Consider the following 16648-nt stretch of genomic DNA (forward strand, 5'->3'; position numbering starts at 1 on the left):
AGTAGTCATTGATTTATCAGCACAAAATTTCAGATGCAGATGCACATAAATCTTAATTGTCCACAGGACGAAGTATTTCCTCATTTTAGAAAGAGCTCATGTAAATATAACATGTGATTTCCTTCATCCAGCTACTTTTGGTTTCATAGTATAGCTGCGGAGGCGATGGGGCTGTCTGCAAAGGAGAAGAGGTCCCCTCCCCCACCGCTAACACCCCCAATTTGAAAATTGACGCTTCTCTTGCTTTATTCCAGTGTGTGACGGAGGGAACTTTTGTTTGGCAAGATTCAGTATCCCAAATAGATGTGACCAGGATAAAGGCACCCAAGAGGAAGTGGAGCAGAAACCAATGAGTGTCAGTGCAGTCCAGTGTGTTTGCAGCTGATTGGGAGACTGTATGAATAAGTCAAAATCTCTCTCTCTCTCTCTCTCTGTCTTTCTCATCCTCTTTTGTTGCTTCTTTCCCTCTCTCCCTCTTCCCTGCTCTATAGCTCTATTGTGCTCGACGAGGATAGTGGAGTGGATGATCCTATCTTTTGGCTGGCTCAGTTTGTCTCAGATCAGCTGGCAAGGCTAATGCTTTTCCAGACATGCACGGACAATACTGTTGTGTTGTTCTCTGACCTGAGAAGCGAGATCATTTCACATTTCAAGGCTGAGTCTTGTTCAGGTTCTTGTTTTTTAGACAAGCTAGATATATGTTGTTCTTTTTGCTTTAGCAGTACCGTCTTGATCAGTTTGATTATGATTTCATTCAGATTTTTGTCAAATTGTTGATTTACCTCGACATGTTATACATTTTTTGATAGCACAAAATGAAAAATTGCTGAGGTGGGCATGGTGAAAATTAATTCATAATTTGTTGCTACCTGTGTTTCGTATGTGTCCTCGGGCAGGACTAGCTTAGAACGTGTGGGATGAGCTTTTCTATTTCAGCGTATCCTAAATTTACTAAATTCCCACCTGCATTCAACAGCTCTCTGTAGTTAACTGAAATATCTGCTGACAAAACAGATTTTTTTTTTTTTGTCGAACATACTGAACATTAGCTTCCACAGTTGCAAAGCCAACCCCGAACAGGCATAACTTAACATGATGAGAGAGAAAGACAGAGGTTCTTTTGACCTAAATATGACTGCTAATTAATTAAACATGCACCATGGAACGTGGACCTTACACAAAATAATCTAATCTCATTATTCCGTTTAGATTTTGGTAGTTTTTCATCTCCTCTCGCAAGGAATTAGACAAATGAACAATATGACAAAATGTATTCCAAGTCACTATATGATAAATAGTCTCTTGTATCATTAAACTGGCACCAATATCACATTCTCTTGGGAACGTTTATGAGTTCTGGCTGTTCATATTCTTGTGCCAGTTTATGGATGTTTTAATATCACATGTGAAACACCATCAGTAATGTTCATCAGTAAAACATCCATCAATAATGTTCCCATTCAGTTGCATTTATTGTGATGTTAAACAGATGATTCACCTGCAATATACTGCGATATCATAATCATGGGCAACGTGCACTATTATGGTGGTGTAGTGCTGTAGTTTACCATGTAATTCCTAGCACTGTCTCTCACCGCTGAAGGGAAGAGGGCAAGGAAAACTGCCATAAAACACAACCATAAATGGACCATAAATTTGTAAAGGTTATCAAAGTTGGCAAATTTCAAGTTCTCCTGGTGCTAGCTTTATTAAGTTACTGCCACGTCATTCCATAGTTATTCTGAGAGTTAAGCTATGAGAGTAATTTATACTTTTCAAATGGGGCTTAAGCAGTTGGAGAATTGTTGGTGTTTTTACTGCTGGATTTATACTCGGTTGCTTATGTTGTCTTTCATTTTTGTTATTTTTTTTATTAGATAAGCAAATTGTCGCTCTTGGATCTGACATCTGCCATCCACTGGGATCCAGGCGCTTGAGTCCTAAATGACAAGGTATGTAAGGCATCCCAATCATTTCATGTAATTTCCTTTTGCTAGAATACAGTTCTATATTTATTGCCCCAGTGACAACACCCTGTAAGTAGTGCAGCCATAGATTTGTGATGTTAATTTGTGGTATTTAATAGTTCTGCTTTTCGCAGTTAGGTTACACATCAAATACGTCAGCAAATAAGCTTTTTATTTTTTATTTTTTTGATTCAAATTTAAATTTCTGTCTCTTAAAACAACCTCATCTGTATGAACAGTTTTGCTCTCACATTGGTGATGTATTTATGTCAAACACTAGTCAAACTCTAACAAGAAACAACAAGAGAGCCCCACCCTGTCGTCCTGGAGGGCAAAGAGACACGATACACCTGGCAAACTAGCTCTGTTTGCAATCAGCATCCTATTTCATCTTACCCCTTTAGATATAGTTCAGCCCACTTTCAAAATATTGCACGACCAGGACACAATTCGCAGCAGGATACAAACTTCTGACGTCTGTGACGTTTATCCAATATGGCAACTGTACTGCTAGAAGTAGCAAAGATCAACATATCACATATACTGTACATAATGTAATGTGAGATTGACAGCATGGCAGTTAAGACTGACTTTCAGGTGTTGTTATTGTGCGGTCTATTGGAACAAATGTCGCTTAGCCTCTGCTGTCAAAGCAAAAGCACCTTCTGCAGCGGCTTCACAGTTAAACTCTGTCAGAGGAGGGAATTATTAATTGTTTTACTGTGACAGGCTGTCAAGAGCTGTGAGTTTGTTGATCATGAGCATGTAGAACATCTGTTCCTCGGTTCACAGACTGCCTGAAGGCCTGCATTTTAGGTGGAAAGGACAAAAATTCCCCCCAGGGTGAAAAATATTCTGTCACTTTGTCCACGTCAACTTGGAAAAAAATGAAAAACAAACCTTAATTTCTGACCCTCCGAGCCACAAAGCTCCCACTGAGCTCTGAATATGATGATTATATTTTTATATCAAAGGTAATCAACGCCCGGTGAAGAATTTTAGATGGCTTAAAATTCCTTTCCTTCAGTCAGTCAGTCATAATTTAGTCGAACCTATGCTGCCTGGGTTAGCACAATATGTCATTGTGATTGGATAACTGGATTACTTAACTTTACCATTTGGCCAATGGGCTCAAAACAGTGACCGTAGATAACGCATTTCTAGACGTCTAGACAATCCCCATAAACCATAAAGTCAGTTTGTCTTGAGGACACTATGGATGGGGATGTCTTGTGACCCGTATAGTGAGGACAACAAAACCGAATGACAGGAGGCATGTTATGCTAATCCACTGCTACTAGAGTCAGCCTTGTTTCTTGGCTTTGCTGACAGGAACAGGTTTGCTTTTCAGAGCTGAATGATTTTGCTTTTTCTGAAATGCAGTATTTCCACATTTACTTGTTTGACTGCTTGGCATTTCCCATAACTCACGGCCACTTTGCTTGCATAACTTTCACACTGCCAGGGGCTTATTAGGGTCTGTTTGATACCTGAATCTAAACCAAGGTCGACATACTAGTCTCCAATTTCCACAATTATTATTTTTTGTCAATAGCAGGGATTTCTTTATTTTTTTTATAAATCAACACCAAAATCACATGGGACAGAAAATCATTGATGCACTGCTACATGATGATTATGGGGCTACAGTATGTGAGCACAGTTTCGGCACTGTGATCAATACATGCCAGTTTAATGACTGTTATTCATTCACACATTAGCAGTGGCGGTTTGCTGCTTTTAACAAGTGAGTCTAACCATTTCTGTCATTGTATGTGAATCGTGAAAACATTGCAAGTCATCATGTATGACACAATATTTTTCATTCTTTGGAAATGACAGTCTATAATTTTCCATACCATAATATTCCTGCTTTACCTGTTTTCAAACACACCTCCAGCCTTGTCTATCAAGGCCAGCGCTGGTGCGCAGGACCTTTCAGCGTTGGCTGCTCTTTGTGGTATTATTTGGAATATCTGTCGCATTTAAGATTTTTCTCATAAAGTTGAGGGGTTTTTTTCCAGTTCTTTCTGTGACAAATTATCTTTTCATTGACAGAAACAAATGTATTTTCTCTGACATATATTAACGTGCTCCAAGAGAAGGGATATTTTTGTGTGATCTCTAACCTTGCATCAAACTCGATGAAATTGAACTGGTATTACAGCTGTAACGAGTGATAGATTAGTATCTACAGATTGAATTGACTCTCCTTAAGCATGTGATCTAATATCTTAAAAGAACATCTTATTGACTTTTCCATGCCCACAGTTGTAGCCGACGGTGGCTCTGATACAATTTTGTGATTTTTAGACACTCAGATTTGTCTAGATAATCCGGTACCGTCCATTGTCTTAAATTGACACCTCTGCAGCCAACTTTTGCTCTGTGATTTAAAAGGAGAAGAAAAAAACAGAAGCCAGGCTGCTTTTTTTTTTTTTTTATGGCGTCATAGGGGCACAGGTGGAGCCTCCACAGGAGAGGTGGTGTGTGATTTGTCAGCTTGGGCTCCTTGTGTTCTCTCCAACATGTTGTCAATGCAGATAGACATCGCTGATAGTGATGTTAACATGGAGCAAGTGTAAATTACAGTAGTTCACATTCAGCTCGTTTTTTTTTTTTAGCACAGCCACTATTAAAAATGGTAACTTAAGCTAAATATAGTGCTTTCTGGTTATCTAAGGGCTGTAGTTTTCTAATTCATAGAGGCTATATTTGTGAGTGGGAAAAACTGTGCACTGTAATTTGACCCATTTTTACATACAATTTTTCATTGTTAACTGTTTTTAAAACCACCGTTAATTAGCAGACTTTATGACTTCACCAAGGCATTTGGGGACCGTTATCCATTTCTGTATTCTCTAGTAGGGAAACAAGGGAAATGCGGCAGTTGTCTGCATGGATACATGGCTCTGACCTGAATGTGCCTGACCTGGTTATTGAAACTTGGCAAATTGCATCTCGCTCCCTCTGTCTTTTCTAACTCACACTGACAAACAGAGAAGCAACTGTACCTGATACTTAGTACCGTATCGCTCTTCACTGGAGAAGAAGCATCTTTCAAACGTTGATATCACTGTGAGGTTTTTTAGGAACTTCTTTTAATGTCTAAGAAAATGTCCATTTATTATTCAAGCTATAGTAAATACACTTGAGATGACTTCTTTGTTTAATTAATTACCACATAAAAGCAAGATATTTACCCTGACTGTGTTTAGATTTTATATTTCTATTGCTCTTTATGTCTGGCTTGCGAATTTACTATCCATTCCGCTGCTTTTTCCATTCTTGGCCATCTGTGGGAGTAGCCTAATTCATGAGCAGATAGCCCCCCGGGTCCTCTTGAGCCCTGTGAGTTGGAAACACGACAAGCAGCATTGGTCTGTAGCACATACTTGGTTCACTGTAAACACTGATCATCTGCTTCCCTTGTACTTCATGGTTCAAAATGAACTGTTCAGTGAATACGGTCACTGTGTACATTGGAAGTGTCATGTGCCTGTACCTTTAGTGCAGTGGGTTACAGTTGGTGCTGGGTATTGCCTGCATTAAGATGATTGTTTGGCTGCTTAGGAGCACCGGAAACTTTTATTGGATCGGTTCAGCAAACTAATATTACTTTACCGTTATGATGATTTGATTTAATGATATGTTATGATAGAAATCAAATGGCCATATGCTTTTAAGAAGTCAAGTATGTGTTTGCTGCTCGGGCCATCATGTTCATATGACATCAAGCCAGCAATGCTGTTGCAAGGAACCTGAGTGCTATGAAACAGACTCTACTCCATAACCGCTATAGTTACTGCAACATTGTTAATAAGAGCTAATGTCATTGTTCAGGTCTCCTCTCTGCAGAATTGAATTCCAGGGGCTCATATTTAACCTGATCTCATATTTAATTAAGAACTTACCGGCAGAAGGGATTTCTGAGCAGACGACTATTTATAACCAGCGAGGCTCTTTCCTTCTTTGCCCTGGTTTTAATTAGAAGAAAAGACTTTACATAAATCCAGTTCGCTTTGAGCGACTTTTGACCTTAATGTGCTGATATTTTTATTTTTTTTTTGTGTTTTTAGGTTTTTTAACATAGTGTGTGCAAAAAAAAATAAATTATAAATTAAATGAGCATCTAGCAATGCTTCGGTCTTTCTTAGCTTCATTTAGGTTGTAACTGAAGCAAGCTTTTTTTAAAGAAATCAATTCATCCATTTTCCATACTTTCAGGGTCAAGGGAGCGAAAGGGGGAAGTTTAGGAATCGCCAGCCAAATTATTTAAAATGACAACTGGCCCACTATAGTTGATGCAACTTTTATGCAAACAGTTATGCAAACCCCAAACCCTGCTGAACTAGTGGGTCTGCAGTAGACCTGTTCATCATGTTGCAGCTCTTTGCTTATCACAATTTTTTTAAATAGATGGCCTTTCTGTGTGTTTGTAGCACTCTTTGTGTCCATAAAGGCCTCTCAAGTATTGGGAACATAGTGGAAATTGGACATCATGCTAAGAGAGAAATAATAAGAGAAAGGAAGAGGAAAAAAAAGGGCACGAAGAGGTTGAGAGGGAAAGGGGGAAATGATGAGCAGAGTGCTTTGCTACAGAAAGCAGCCAACTCACACTAGATAACGCGACTAGTTCATCCGACAAGGCGGCTCTGCACTCTGTCAGGCACAGAAGTCCAATATCTGCTAGCTGTTGTCGATAAACAGAGTTTTTCTGACTACAAGTGTTTCTTCGGTTTCACATGGAATACCAAGCGGGTCAAGTTATTTAATTAGCCCTATCTGACATACATTTCGAAATGCTGCACACATTTAATGGGCTTCTCTGCAGCTGTGGCTCAGGAATCGACTTTTCTCTCAAAGTATTTGAAAATTGACCTTTACCTGCAGCTAAAACAGTGTTTTAAATAGACTTTCCTCCTTAGTTTTCTTATCTTATTAGGCTAGCCTACCTCCACAGGACAGACATTTACAAGATGCTCTTTTCTGAAAGTAAAAACAGGATAACTTGTTGTTGCGTATGTCTGCAGAATTGTCGTCAGTCTTCATGTAGACAGGAAGTGGCTTTCAGACACACCAGGTAGTTATAAAAGTCATAAAAGGCTGTTGTTGTAGTTCAGATAATGAAACGGTGAGGAAAATTAGTATTCAGCTGTTTATACAGTTCATGGATAGAAAAGACTTTGTAACGCAGTAATTCACCAACTCCTAAATTTAAAAATATATACAGATTTGGTAATGTATCGTAGCTGAGGGTCATGAAATATTTTGTCCATCGCAGAATCATTCGTACTGTTGGCAGCAAATCATGATCAAAATATAGCAATTTATTATGTGACCCAGTATCAGAAAAAATAAAATCAAATAAGCTCCTTATCATACTGACCTTTTTATCTGTGGTTGTTGACGACAGGTAATTAGTCATGTCGCCCTTGCTCTGTAGTAACATAAATAAATGTAGGTCCTGTAATTATTTCCATACAGTATTCAGTTCAGTTCAGTTCAGTTCAAATCAATTCAGTTTTATTTATATAGCGCCAAATCATAACACGTTATCTGAGGGCACTTGAGGTAAGTGAGTTATCTCAGAGAGGGAGAGGGAGAGAGACAATGCAATTGCCCCATAAAAATGTATAATGATGATGATGATAATAATGATGATGATAATAATAATGAGACTAACTATAAGAATAATCATAATAACTGACCCTCCACTAAGCACTGCCTATTTATTGTTAGCCGCTGCCAGTCCGTCGAGCCATTGGCACCCACACTGTCACTCACTGCACTCCCTCAGGAAATATTATCCAATTTTTGGAAAAAATGAAAAAGCAATTTCAGATAGGAGCAGACAGTTTTTGCTAATGTCCCCCACTTCGAGTTAAGGCTGTAGCAAATTTAGTTTCACTATATATTGGCCTATCAACTATTTTTTACATTATTAAAGTAATGACCATACCCATCACAAGTTGTTCAGGCTCAAGTTTTTACTTTTTTCTATTTTAACATAGTGTGATTAGCATTCGTCTTTAAGATATGAAACAAAAATAAACAAAGCAAACTAATCTTGGTGTGCTTATAAAGATTCCCATACATTTTACTCGTAAGTAAATCCTCACATTTTTTGTTAATTGCCAGTTTTATTAATCAAGTAATTGTGCCAGCATGGTTATGCAGTGCTGCAGGAAATGCCAAGGATGCTCTACACATTTTCTACATATTGACATTTCAGTTCTAAGTGAATTGCAGGACAGACTCTTACCAGCTTGCACAAAAGGTCAGAAGATAAACATGCTTATGAATCACCTTGTTGCATGGGAGAGAGGACATAACCTTTGGAAGTGGACTGTCTTTATTCTGGGTCTTTGGTTGTCTGGGGGATCCGTGACATCTCTATAACCTCAGAGTTCTGTGGGCCTGAACAAATGGAGTGAAAATAAGACTGCATTAATTTGCCTCAGGCCCATCCGTGTCTAAAGAAATAACGTGGGAATAATTCATTAGCGTAATTATGATAGTCATCTCAGAGGGAGTCGAATTGAAGACGCTCTGGATTCAGAATATTTGAAATCTCATGCACCGTGAGCCAGGTTGAGTGTTTTTAGAGGAGCAGTGAGAAATAAAATGTATCCCACTACAAGTTAAGTTGGTTTCAGTCAGATGTGACATTAGGGCTGGGCGATTACAGCCAAAAATATTACATCACAATATCTTTTTTTTTTCTTTTTTTTTTTTCTCATATTGATCGATAAAGATCATTATTGACATGTACATTTAATACAATTAATGGGGAAGGAAACACATTCAACATGTTTGCTAGACCTCAGTGATATATGCAATGCCTTTATGATGATTACCACTGAATGTAGACATGGTTGTTTTCAAGAAATCTCCACATGGTGCCTTTTTTTTAAAATTTGAATCCTGCAGAAATCACAAAGTTTGTTATGGTTCTAAACAATCGCTTATTTTTGAATCAGTAATATGATACTCTCCACAACCAGCACAGTCCAACATTTATGCATGTTAGCACATAAAGCGCTGCCATGTGGCTAGACCACATGTCAGTAGGGATGGAAAAGTGTGTAAGGCTGCTCCTCCACTTTCCCCATGCATTAAAATTGTTTCCGTCCTGGGACTTGAAACCCAACCTTTCATTAGATTTGGAAATGGTTTTTCCACCTTTTATAACTGGCATAAATTATGAAATTTCACTCGCTTGTGTCCCTGCTTCTTTTTGAGTTCTTATCATAAGGGGTAGTGACTGAAAAGGCAGACAGGAGGGACTGCTGCTGGGGTTTGAACTAACTCTACCACAAGGAGCTTGTTTGTTAGCTTGTGTGCTAGTGCTAGCGGTTTGGGAGCGCAGACATTGGCTTTCTGTATACTGGGATGATAACGTTACCTTTTCTGATGGTGGAAATGGTTTGTTGTGTTTCCCGTCTTCTCGTGTTGTTGTTTTTTTGTTGTTTGTTTGTTTTGGGTTTTTTTCCCCCTTGTTTTGGTCCTACACATGTCAGTTATGTAATCCTATCACTGTAGGCCTAATAGGGGGATTGTGCAGAGGGTTTGACCCAAATGTAGAAGGGACAGCATTTGTCGAAAATTACTCATTAATTATTGTTAGTGTGGGATTTTTAAACATTTTTTATTTATTTATTTTTTTGTGTGTAATAATTATTGAGAGTGGCATAGTCTTCTGTCTCGATTTACAGCCTTATGTGATAGCTAAATTACATCTTTGCTGGAATATGTACATTATTATGTACATGTTATCAGTCAGTTGCATTGCTATCACTCCATGCCACTATTTTAGAAAATCTTTAAAGCAGGCCCCTTTTTATATACCATTTAGCAACATAAGCATTCATCTAAGTATATCATATTTGTACACTTGCATATTGTTCCACACACTTTATCCATTTTGCACTAGTTGCATTTCACAGACTTGTCTTTATCAGTAGCTGTACTGAATCAATAAATTATAACACAAAGCTGCTGCGCTTGCTCCATCACAAACATCAACATTTTAAACAAATAGCCAAGTGGACTTCGCCGGGTTGGGGGCGTGTAGCTGTGTGTCATGGTGTGCGGGAGAACTGCATCTTTAAACACAGTATGTTGATAGTCAATACTGGGTATTGTAGGAACGGTTAAACCAGATAGTGGCTTGACTGTCAGCAGATTTTTTTTTTTTTTTTTTCTCCTCTGTGAATACTGAGTGTGTCTGAATTCTTCCTCGAAGTACAACAGTACTCTGTACTTTATGAGCTGCCCATTGTTTCAGTGTGTTCAGTTTTATGATGCTACACAAAGAAAAACAACTGCTAAGTATCCCAAAGATAAAGAAACTTTTCAAATAATATGCATATTAAAGTTTCTCTAGAGCTTCAGCGTTTAGTACATATACATATATATGAGGCACGGTGGCCTTGTGCTGCAACAAGACAGTGTCATTTTCAAAGAAATTAAATTGCAAAGCCTGACATAAGCATGTTTTGATATAGAAGAATGTGTGTAGGTTACATGTAAATGTTTAAATAGATGTGAGTCTCATGATGAATTCAGTCTATTGGAGCCAGTATGCTCAGGGTAGAAAATTGGGAAGATGCTGTAAAAGGCACTTTGTCTTTGTCACAGATCAGATTACTTACCCTCATTTCACCACTAATTCAAAGAAAACAATCATGGTTTTGTTTTGTAGAGTCACACAAGACCACTGAGACCTAAGAACGCTGGTGAGAACCAAAACCAGAGGGAGAGCAAAACTGGAACTTCAGGTTCCACTAAGCTCCAAACCCCCGCTACAGATACTGACAACAGGGTTGTCTTCCTACCCTTCTCAGCCGTAGTTTCCTGTCGCTTAGTTTTTGTGTTCATGGATTGCTTCCTATGTTTAGTTATCAGGCCCAGTTGTTGTTGTTGGGAAAACAGCACGTTGACTGTGGTAAAATAAGAAAGAAGGCATGGATATGGATCTAAACTGTCCCTGGGAGTCGTAGGTTTTGAGAGGGTGGACTACGGAGACTTGGATCTGCGTGTCTTAGTCAGTTGCTGAACTGTTGTCCTCTTAACTCACTATCCCGCTACATTATTTAGAAGCAGCAGTTCTCCTGTTGTGCCAGCTGGAGTTGAATGTGATGATATTAAGGAGGCACCCAGAGGAAAGACATCGCCAACGGACTATGTTACAAACCGCTCTTCAGTATTTCAGCGTTCAGTATTTATCCACCTCTCTACATGACTACACAGATATATTATTTCTCAAATGTACTTAAAATATGTGATTTAAAGACACTTCATTGTAAATAACAATTACTTCAGTAGCAACAGTTGATGGATAATATAACTCAAATTGAAAGATGTTTTTTGAGGTAGTTGAAATTTCCCTGTGTTTTGCTTAACTTTTCAGGTGGCATCTGTCATGTCCCAATTTGATATAGGACTACAATTATTATTCAGCTTCTACAGTGTGTCGTCTATGTAAAATCACAAATTTTATTAGTAATTCTGCACTATCAGGTGTAGGCAAGCACTAAATGTACTTCTTAGAATTAAACAAATCTTAGAGCAGTCTGAGTTGACTGCAAATGGAAACTATATAAAGATAAGAGTTGTTTGCTTCTTTTTTTTTCCAAGTTGCTTTCCACAGCAATAGTCTGAAATATACTTGAAATATACTTGAACTGTATTAAAATATATAATTTTAAGCTTGTGTAAATTTGACATTCGATATGTAATAAACAAGAAAACAATTAATGTGTGAGTCCTACTTGGAAACACAGAGCATTTGAACTTCTGTCTCTGCAACGTTTTTTTGATTTGTCAGTAAATAATAAAGGGGGTCTCCACGGTAAAGTACAGGATCCCATTTGAAAGAAGTTAACGCTGCATTCTAGCATGCTGTATAGCCCGTTTGCACTCCACCCTTCATTGAGGAAGTCACTTTTTCTTTCCTCTTCCTTCACAGACAGAGCCAGTTCAAATGTATCCCACAGGCTCTGCAGGCCGTTACGTGTTGTTGTGCTTTGTTTTTGCTGCTGTAATCTCTGATATAAAATTTCAGCTGCGTCCTGGCAATCTCGTAGAAGTCCACTGCAATCTGGTTCAAAAGCTCCTTTCATAAGGCGAGAGCTAGCCTGCACTAATCACATTCTGCCATATCAAACCAGACGAGTGCTATTTGCTATAAATAACACAAGCTGCTTGCTACTGTCAAATGGTGTACTTGCGTTTCTGCTTTACACATTACAAACAATACCCACTGGATCTATTTTAAGTGTTGGATATTTCATGTCTCCAGACGCTCCACTTGGCTGGTTATGGGCTTTGACCAGCTCAGTGAGCTAGACTAGACATACATTGGAATTGGAATTGGACTTTTTGAAGCAGACAAACATTAGAAAACTACTAATTTGTTCCGAACACATTCTACAGGATAAGCTAGAAGTAGGCCAGTGAGTCCTGGTTGGCCACAGTGGAAGGACTGAATGACCTTTGGGAAACACACACAGACAGCTGAAGTATGAGAGTGAGTGTAGTCTAATTAAGTCAGTCTGTTTCTTTCAGAATTTACTTTCAATAACGTTTCTTTCGCTTTGACTGCCTTTTGTGGAGCCTTCTGTGCAGCTCTTCTGTATTTTATCAGTCAGTAACTTTCACATACGCAGTCAGGCAAGCTCAGCTGTGTTTTGCGTATGACTTTGGGGGTTGGAAAGCTGATTCTACCCTTGACCGTAGTCTCTATAGCAACAGCACTGGCCCAGGAGGCACTTAAGTTACAGGGAGAGGGTTGTGACAGGGAAGTGGTTTCCTGGCTCCGACTGGGAGAATAAAGTGGGAATCTGTGACTGGCCTGCCCTCTGGACTATTTCATTCACTGTTGCACAGAGGAAGCCCCGAGGATCACTGCCAGGCTGCGGAGTCACATGTCTACCATTCACACATGCCCACGCATTTTGAAATTTCTGAATAAATACAGCCAGTGTTTTTTAGGCTTTTAACGATTTCACTGCTATCAGGCCAAGCTCTTACTAGCACACTTATTAAAGTTAAATGTGCTGCCTGAATAAATAGGCTAAGAAAGAAAATCTCAGCTCAGAGCTTAACATGTCTGGAAATCTGTATTGCATGTCTTGAACTTCCTTAGTTTAAAAGTCAAATACTCTTGGACTTAAACTGAGTGACTGTAGGCACTCATCATTCCAGTAACATCAGTGACATGTAGGTCATTGGATAAGCCTATCTGTGTTGTAAGGCAGTGTGGTTCTCATTACTGTGCTGCCTTCCAGATTACTCTTGGGGGACTTCAGCCAGACAGACAGCCAGCCTAGCACCGCCACAGTTATCCAGGCCATTTCACCCTCTCTTTAGCTTCCTTTTGGGGTAAACATTCTTCTAGAACAGAGTTAAAAACAACACATTAGTGGCACAAACAAACATCAATCAACACTGCCATAAAGGAGGTGGGAGACAGATATACCACAACACTAGTGCAGTACTTCCCTCTGTCATCTACCTATGGAAGAAATGCTTCAGTTGTGCAGCAGTTAAACTCCAGTGTGATATGCATTATGCAAAAGCATCAGGGGTAATGCATGGTCTAGAAAATAACGTTTATACATGTTACTGTAGATTTGTATACTGGTTGTCACAAACCTCCGACCTACTGAGAGCAGCCGAACTTCCTCCTGTAAAGGTTGTTTATTTTGAAGGACTATGGTTCCAAGTTGGCAAAATCCCTGGCTCACAAGGTTATCATTAAAGGTCACCTGTTGTTTACCTTTCATCTTACTTGGCATGTTAAGAGCATCGTGCAACATTTTTTTTTTTTTTTTTTTTTGGTAAGGCTAAGTCTGATGATATTAAGAATCTTTGTTACCGTCAACAAAGCACCTGAAAACACCAAACCAACAATGTGTTCGCTAATCTCTCAAAACTTTCTGACTTCCCCACCCTGTCTGTGGCTCTCAACCCTAGGGCCCCTTTGCTTCTGCTGAAGACATAAATCATTAAAAACATTTCATAAATATATACTTTTAATTTTTGAAAAATGCTTCTAGCTCGCCACTGTACTTTTTAGCCTATATTACTCAAACAGGAGTAAACTGTGTGTATGCTGGACTGTTGTCAGCAGTGTACATGCAGTGATTATGTATCCGGCATGACATAGTGTACATGTGATTGACTTTAAATGACTACACCGCAAATATTCATGGTAATGAAGAAACTTGTCACCCAAAGTGTGGCTCATTTATGGTCATGTATTATTAATAGTTTTTGGACAACAATGCAGCTCTGTGGCACAGAGGAACAAGATATATATCAGATTTAGGATACACAAACAAGTCATTGTTAGTAGGATCAATTCATTGTCGGCTTGGGTGTTTTTCGTAAGATTTATTGACAGTAAGAAAAATGTGAAAAATTAGTATCACCAGACTTATGCTCTAAGTTAACCAAAAACGAGGTAACCAATGCTCCAGTACCGCCAATACTTTGGTTTATGACCAGATATTCAAAACTAATGACGCCCCCATCAGCTTTAGCTGCACTTTTTGTTCAGTGCTAATTAGCATGCTAACACGCTTGAGATGATAAAACGCCATGCCTACTTAAACATCAGCATGTTAGCATCGGTGTGGCTATAGACTCTTAGTCTTACTCTGTATAGTGGCCAACGGTCTGATTTTCTGGCCGTTTAACATTATTAGGAGTGGTCAGTAAGACTCCATCCTTTTGTGTGAGATTAAATTCTTCTACCAGCTTTAACATGTTCACCACATCCATTTCTCCCAATTCCTCTTAATTGCTTTTGCTTACATACCTCACTATAACCCACACCTACCCGATTCTCTGTTAGCGCACACTCCCTCTTCTCCCAGTCCTCCCACTCCCCCCCACTCTGCATAGCATGCGTCATTCATACGCTCAGTGCTCGGTACTCGGGGTAAATGGAGCCAAGCCCTCTGTTATTCCCTCTGGTGATAGACCAGATTACTCGGTGTATTTATACACAAGATGCCTGCTGCTATAGCGAAGCGTGTGGGAGGGTGACAGCCTCTTGGTTGTGCATACCTCATGTGAGTGTGGGCATGTGCAAACATGCACCCATTTTTAATGAGTTTTAGATAGAGGGATCGTTGACCGGTCCTCCATTGAGTCAAGTTTGGGCAGATTTGAAGTTCCTTCATGAAACTTTAGTTTTTATTGTTATGAAATCAAGACATCTTGAGTTTGTTTTTTGTTTTTTGTTTTTCTTTTCTTTTTTTTTCATTATTTCCATGACTAATGTAATGATAGGCTAATAGGTCAAATTTTGAGTATCTCTAAAAATGGTCACACCTACTTTGCATCGTCCAGAGAAACCACACATGCAAAAATGTGTACATCTGATAACAAAGACACTGGTCTCCAAATTTAACTGAATTTCACGGGGGAGAATGACATGGCGTAGTTCCTTGTAGCAACCCGTATGGTGTGGGTCAAGGCTATCTCAATTTTACAGCTCAGACAGTCTCAGGATATGCAGTGAGTGAAGGACTCAGAGATTATGTGCTGCGGCGGCGCTCAGATTAAGACAAGGGGGAGGAAAAGTCACATTCTCTACATGGTCCAGAGAACAAAGCCTCTGTTGACCAGAGCACATTCCGTAGTGGATACTGTATTTGGTGAAAACCTGTGTTGACCTGAGATTCAAGCTATAAAAAATTATACACACATCCCTGTGGCAAGTTTAAAAGACAGGTTTACAGCTCCCTTCACATCCGCCCCGTAAGCTCTTCCCAACCAGACTGAAAGCTGAAAGGATTTTTTTTTTTTTTGTGTGCCATTATTTTGTAGTGGAGAGAGTTCTGGATAAAACTAGTCAAGGACAAGGATTTCCAAAGTGATGTCGTATTCATGGCCTACTTCTTCACGCCCCCCCCAGCTTCAACCCAGAGGAGGCTACAGCATACCCAAGATATTGAAACAATGCTCTTTTTTTTAATACCTACTGAAATTTCAGAACTGGAAAATGGCTTTTCCCACAAGTGAGAGAAATGGGGAACTGAAAATTTACATTTTATATCAGGCTCAACTGGGATTTGCCTGTTTCTATTTTTGCTATTTCTTTTTTAGTGAATTTTTGAAAAATGACATACAATTCATAGGCCTGAAAATTCATCCACTGATTGATTGACTCACTGTCAGTGATCATCTGCATTCAATTTTTTTGCAAATTTGAGAGCACTTTGGCAGCACAGTACTTTGGATGAAATAACAGGATTGAGTGTGCATGATGAAACCCATTGGCTGTTTTTGAAAGGTCCTTCTACAAAGGTTCCTCTGGACTGAATAGCTAGAATAAATCTACTCATGCTGTTGGAATGCTTTCACCCTTTGAATGGCTCCTATTAATCAGGTTCTGAATTACATATTTATTTTTAGGTGCAGGTCCCCAGAAATGCATCCGTTAAGCCTTTGTAATTGAACAGTAATCCCATGTTAAGGGGAATTTTCAGTATTTGACAACAACATGACAGTTTATTCACCACCTTCATTGTGGAGATTTCGGAATCTCAGATTACGGCAAGATCAGTGTTGACTAGAAGCGCAATCCTCCTGCAGCTTTCCTCCATGAAAGTTAAACTTATCAGAAATCAACCACTCAGACACTTCAAGTCCAACTGAAAGTA

The 16648-nt window shown here is 39.1% G+C and overlaps 1 protein-coding gene across 1 annotated transcript in view; it reads left to right on the forward strand.

The window, feature by feature from the left end:
* erbin (erbb2 interacting protein) overlaps window positions 1-16648 on the forward strand; it is a 47865-nt gene that overhangs the window by 8053 nt on the left and 23164 nt on the right. The window contains exon 2 of the mRNA XM_040158091.1: window positions 1878-1952. The gene's annotated coding sequence lies outside the window, so the exon portion shown is untranslated. The remainder of the gene's footprint in view (window positions 1-1877; window positions 1953-16648) is intronic.

The sequence above is a fragment of the Xiphias gladius genome, chromosome 20 (genome assembly GCF_016859285.1).
Source record: "Xiphias gladius isolate SHS-SW01 ecotype Sanya breed wild chromosome 20, ASM1685928v1, whole genome shotgun sequence".
NCBI classification, from domain to species: domain Eukaryota; kingdom Metazoa; phylum Chordata; class Actinopteri; order Istiophoriformes; family Xiphiidae; genus Xiphias; species Xiphias gladius.